Raw genomic sequence first — 6,497 nt, 5'->3', positions numbered from 1 at the left:
GCCCACATGCCACAACTAAGAAGGCTGCATGCCGCAACTAAGAGTTTGCGTGCGGCAACTAAGAGTCTGCATGCTGCAACTAAAAGATCCTGCATGCCCCAACGAAGATCCCACTTGCCACAACTAAGACCAGACGCAGCCTGGTCTTATTAATTATTATTATTAATATTTAATAAATAAATATTAAAAAAAGAAGAAGAAGAAGGGTGGGTTAAGACAGTGCTTCTCAAATGTTTGAAGGTGAAGGCCTAAATTTGTACATTTCCAATCTGTCATGTACTTTATTTTTAAAAATACAATAAAGATGAATTATTAGAAAAGAAAATAACAAAGATATAGAAAATAATGCAAGCCCGTATTTGTTATTATGAGCCTCCGTAGACACTGTGGAGTGGTGTCACGAGCACACTGGGAGACGGACGCCAGACTGGGGCCAGAGGCGTGAGGTGGCTTTGCCAGGCCTTTTGATGCCTTCAAGCCCTTGACACGTGCAACACCTGCACTGCCAACCTCTGTCCTGGAGGAGTTCCAGTTTGTACAGTCTGAGGTGCTTTGCTAAGGAGAAAGGTAGTGCTGTGCAAGCTCCTTATCGACGGAGCCGCCCTGCCCGTGTTCGAATCCTGACTCAGCCAGTAAACAGCTGTGTGCCGTGGACAGAGGACTTGACCTCTCCCAGCTTCCATTTCCTCTTAGGATCATCCTGGGAGATTAATAAAACAATCCATCCTGCAGGGCGGGGCCCAGGAGGGGAACCTGGTTGACACCCCACCTTCTGGTGCTCACGGTTAGGATTTTGCTGTCCTGGTCTCCTGTCTTTCTGAGTCAGCCTCATCCTCACAGGTCCCTCCTCTGCCCCTCACCGACCAGCGTGATCAAACCGCCTCAGTTCCTCACTTCGTCTCTGCCTCACGCTCCCAGAAGATGGGTCGCATCCTACACGGCAGAGAAAATAGTGAGGTTCTGTCCACTTCCACTCCTTTCTCGGGGACTCTTCTTCACCCATCCAGGCTAATCCCTCCACCTGAGTCTCACTTACCCACCACTCCTCTCTGCATTGATGGGAGCTTCTTTCCACCGATGATTCCCTCCCTCTTCTGGGCATCCTTTCAAAGAGTCAAGTCTCTGGTCACTCCTCAGCCTAAGGAAATCAGCCCTGTGGTATGCAACTGTTAAACAACAGACCCGCTGAAGAAAAAAATGTATGCATACATACACATATGTGAATTTATTATAAATGTTATTGACATAAAGGATGTTTAGCAATTTACAAACACTAATAAAATATACAGTACTCTTGGGACTCCCCTGGTGCCGCAGTGGTTAAGAATCCGCCTGCCAATGCAGGGGACACAGGTTCAAGCCCTGATCCGGGAAGATCCCACATGCTGCGGAGCAACTAAGCCTGTACGCCACAACTACTGGGCCTGCGCTCTAGAGCCCACGAGCCACAACCACTGAAGCTCCTGTGCCGCAACTATTGAAGCCCACGAGCCTAGAGCCCGTGCTCCGCAACAAGAGAAGCCACAGCAATGAGAAGGCCGTGCGTCGCAACTAGAGAAAGCCTGCGCACAGCAACGAAGACCCAACACAGCCAAAAATAAATAAATTAATTAATTAAAAAAATATATATATATATATACAGTACTCTTTATTGTCAATTGCGTATAGCAGCTCGAGTCTTACAGAATGCTTTCATTGTTTTTTACCAACCCACTGATTCCATAACCAACCTATAATTATAATTGAAAAATGAGTGTAGTTCCAACATGAATGGTGGTACATATTTTTGTGCCAACTAGCAAGGAAAAAGTGAAACAATAAAGATATATGTTGGAATTTCACTCATTTGTCCGTGGCGTAAGCAACTTCCTTACTGAATCAGATAATGGTTTTTGAATACTGGAAGAACATTTGCTCGATTTTTCTGTGCCATTCACAATGTACTGGCCACTGGCACAACATACATTTAGATTTAATTTAATGTGCCTTGTTAACATTTCCTCTATAAATTTCTTAAGTCTAGATAGTCAACAAAACAATAAATCAAGCCCTGATTTGTGGTGTTTGCCATTTTCCATGGTGTACATATTCCCATCATGGCCGATTTCAAGCTACCGATGTGATCTCACTGTATGCAGAGCTGGGAAGAAAAGCAGAGCAACACAACATTATATAGTATTTCCCCAGACGTAAGAGATGTAAAGAATCTTAAAGGCATAAATAGTAAAACATTGTAAAATTCTTAGGAAGTGATGAGTTTTGAGTATTTATCTTTGTTTTTGATATAATTTATTTTTTTAATTAATTTATTTTTTTTAAATTTTTGGCTGTGTTGGGTCTTCGTTTCTGTGCGAGGGCTTTCTCTAGTTACGGCGAGTGGGGGCCACTCTTCATCGCGGTGCGCGGGCCTCTCACTATCGTGGCCTCTCTTGTTGCGGAGCACGGGCTCCAGATGCGCAGGCTCAGTAGTTGTGGCTCACGGGCCCAGTTGCTCCGCGGCATGTGGGATCCTCCCAGACCAGGGCTCGAACCCGTGTCCCCTGCACTGGCAGGCAGAGTCTCAACCACTGCGTCACCAGGGAAGCCCTAATATAATTTATTTAACTGTAATTTTGTTATAGTTTAATTTTTTAATAATAGCTAGGTTTAATTTTTGAATAATAGCTAGGTTTAATAGTAGCTAGGTTTTTTTGTCTCACATAATTCCTGAAAATTTAACAATCAGCTCTTAGGAGCTGGTCTCATCTGAACACACCTGGATCTGACTCCCTCCCCCCAGCTCTGCCTTGAATGGGACCTTCAAAAAGTTCTCCCAGCCTGATGGCCCCTTCCAATGTATACATTTCAGGTCCTATCTTACAAGCAAAACTGAACTCATTTTCTTGCTGTCAAACCTGCTCCTCTCCAGGGCTACCATCTTGGTGAAGGGCTTCTCCATCCACCCAGGAACCCAAGCCAGAAACCACCTTATCACCATCCCACAACCCTCACACCTCCTCTGGCACCAGGTCACTGCCATCTAAACCCCTCTCAAGTCTGGCCCTGCTCTCTGTTCTCTGGCTTGCGCGGGACCACAGTGCCGTCACCTCCTCCCCGGACCCCCCAGTGGCCTGGCACTGCCCACCTTCCTCATGGCATCAGACCACTCATTATGTCCTGCCCTGCTCTGTACTGGGCAAAGTCAGGCTTCCCAGAGCACACTATTCATTGTCCCTCATCCTGTCGCTCCAGATCCGTCTCTGGCATGTCCTGCGCACTCAACCTCTGCTCCAGCTGCCTCCAGCTGCAGAACTAGCCGCAGTTCCCCTAAGGCATCCCACCCTCCCCAAACCTCCATGCCTCTCGCATGCACTCCCTGTCCCCGGAACGCCTTCCTCCAATCAGATTCCCGTTTGACAAAATCTTAGTCCTTCTTTTGGACACACCTCAAATATTTTCTCCTTAATGAGCACCCCCTACTCCAAGCAGAATTCATTCATTTGTTCACTCACGCATTCCTTCATTACTAGTGTTTCTTTAGTGCTATGTGCCAGTTCTGTGCTAGGTGCTGGGGATGCAAAAATGAGCCAGACTCTCCGAAAGCACTCAGTCTTATAGGGGAAACAGGACTAGGGCAATCAGCTCGCTGGTAGACAGGGCTCTGCAGAGGGTGCTGGGGAAAAGCAGAAGAGGAACGCCATTGCTAAGCCTCCTGGGGATTATAGCCCTTGATCTGAGCTTTGACAGATGGGTAGGAGTTAGCCAGGTGAGGAATGGGGGAAAGCGCTCCAGAAAAAAGGGAGCAGGTACAAAGGCCCTGAGGCATGAGAATGCAGGATGTGTTGGGAGCTACATGTGATTCAGTTTGGCTACCCTCGAGGGTCAAGAGAAGCCCACAGAGGAAGGCAAGACCAGATCCAGGGAGAATTTAATCGGCACATGGAGGAAGTTTGATAAATGATGATGCTGATAAATGGTGATGAAGCAATGGGGAGCCATGGAAGTCTTCCCCATCCAGAATTACAGGCCTTTCAGAAGGATCATTTCGAGAAATCTAATGGAGAGATACAGAGTATAGGGTTAAGTGATGGCAATGGCAGTGCAATTAGAAATGATGAAGGCCGCGTTCGGTGGCAGCGCTGAGGAGAGGAGAGGACAGGTTGGGAGGGAGTGTAGGAGTAGAACCGGTAGTGCCTAGTGACAACCTGGAAGGGAGGACTGAGGGGGCTGCCCCGATTCCTGGCCTGGGTGACTTGGAGGATGGTGGTGGCACTCTCTGGAGATCCCAGAGGAATGGCTTTATGGGGTGACTATGAATTCATCCTGCGACGTGCTGGGTTTGAGGTACACATGGTACAACGAAGTGGAAAAATCCCCTTGTCAGCTGGATGGTGGAATCTGGACTTCAGGAAGAAGTCCTGAATCAAAGACGGAATTTGGGAGTGGTCAGCAAATCAGCATTTGGGTACCATCTCCCCATGGAGGGAGGGAGCTGACTGAGAAGAGGATCCCACCCCAGGCCTGGGGACACAGGCACTGAAGGGTCAGCCGCGGGCCAGGAGACGAGGTGAGAGAGGCAGAAGGCCGAGAGTAGAGTGGGGTCCCGGGAGACAAGAGCCGGGGTGGCTCAGGGAGGAGAGAGGGCTTAGCACAGGCCAAGGGTGGGAAAGATGGAGATGTAGCTGAGGATTTTAGCAACTTGGTGGCCCTGGTGGCTTTGAGGGAAGGAAGGCCAGCTGGCGAGGACAAGTGCAGGGCAGTAGAGGGAAGGAGAAGGCTGGGAAGAGGGGATGCTGGCTCCCAGGAACGTGGGCCCTGAGAGGGACAAACGAGGGAGGGGGGCCACCGCCCCGCTGGCAGGGTTAGCCTTGGGTGGGCAAGGAGCTGCGTCTCAGGAGGTGTGCAGGGTGGCGCCATGGCAGGGAAACACGCAGATGGCGAGCCAGGCAGGTGATGTGTCCGTCCAGATTCCCTGGGAAGCAGGTGCAAAGTGGCATTAGGAGCAAAGAGATTCAGTGGGGAGTAATGCCTGTGAGAGAGAGGGAGCAGGAGTGGGGCGGGGAGAAGGCTGAGAGCCGGCGGGACGATGGGCTGGCAGAGCCTCACACTCGGGGCAGCGGTGGCGAGGCCCTCGCAGCCCTGCGGCACTCAGCACTGGCTGCTGCTGGGGCCGCTCCCCCCAACCCCCCGGCTTCCCTCCGAGGACTGAGCAGCATGCCTCCGCGACAGCAGGGGCTCCCCACCCGGTGACCTCAGATCTCTCCAAGACGTGGGATTGGGGCTGTTCCCCAGGAGTGGGGTGGAGAGGTGATGGGTGGAGGGCTGCGGGGGAGGCTTGGAACCATCCTGGGGAGAAGAAGACTAACGCTGGAGGCCTCGAGTTTGTAGTGGCTCCAGTCCCCCCGTGGCGGAGATGAGGGCAGCAGGAGGCTGATCTGACCCAGAGCCAGGATGTCTAGCCCAGCCATGGGCAGCGGAAGGACCGACGAGCAGGGCGTGGCGGGTTTGGGGAAGAGGGGTGTGACATGATGGAAAGGGTCTGGGCCTTCGGGAGCGGGGGGTGAGGATGGGCTGGGGCAGGTGCTGGGGAACTCTGTGAGGTTGAGGATGGGAGTGATGGGAGTCGCGGATGAAAACTCCGTAAGGGAGAAGGCTGCGACCAGAGAGCGGGAATTCTAGAATTGTTTTAGAGCAGAGGTGGAACAGTTCTAGGTAATGACAATGTTGGGTGGCTGAGGAGGGCACAGAGCCATGATGCCAGGCTGTTCTCAGGATATGGGGTCATGGGCTGATGGCATGGACAGAACTGCAAAGTCCTGTCACATCTCCTGTCAGTCAGTGGCCCTGCAACCCTGCGCCTGACAGCCCCCAGAGCTCCTGGGGCAGGGCTAACCCTCGGGCACAGAGCAGGCCCTGGTCACACGCCTGGCAGCACCGGCCATGCCCCTCCGGGACATTTCCAGGCTAAGGCTTGACCCTCAGGCGGGAGGAAGAGGGTCCACCCCAGCCAGAGGCCACAGAAGGCTGAACAGCCTCAGTCCGTGAACGGCAGAGCTCCCTTTGAGGAGACACTAGGGTCCAGAGGGTAAGCATAAGAGGGCATTTAACAGAGGACCTGACTGCCTCCAGGTACTCCGGGAAGGCTTTCCAGATTTGAGATCTGAGGAAAAAAAGAGGTGGCCTAGGTGAAATGGGGGGGATCAAAAGGGGGTTCACAGAGAGGCTCCACTTGCCCAGCAGGAGCCCAACCTTTCCTTCCTTGTCACACTGCCTTCCCTCAGGTTTTGGAAGGTCCCTGTGGGCCTTTCACCACAGGGCCTTTGCACATGCTGCTCCTCTCCCTGGAAAGCTCCCCTGCCTCCTCCCCCATTCTTTAGGGAATTGCTAAGTTTGGAAAGCACCCGGAATTACTTGAGGAAGACTCTGTAGCAGATACATTTGAATTTGCCGCACACTTCACTCAGAGACAGAGGCCAAGTCTGTGGTTTTCTCTCTGTGGTGCCATGTTGTCATTGGTA

Source organism: Balaenoptera ricei, chromosome 13 (assembly GCF_028023285.1).
Source record: "Balaenoptera ricei isolate mBalRic1 chromosome 13, mBalRic1.hap2, whole genome shotgun sequence".
NCBI classification, from domain to species: domain Eukaryota; kingdom Metazoa; phylum Chordata; class Mammalia; order Artiodactyla; family Balaenopteridae; genus Balaenoptera; species Balaenoptera ricei.
Note: the sequence above shows the minus strand (reverse complement) of the source record.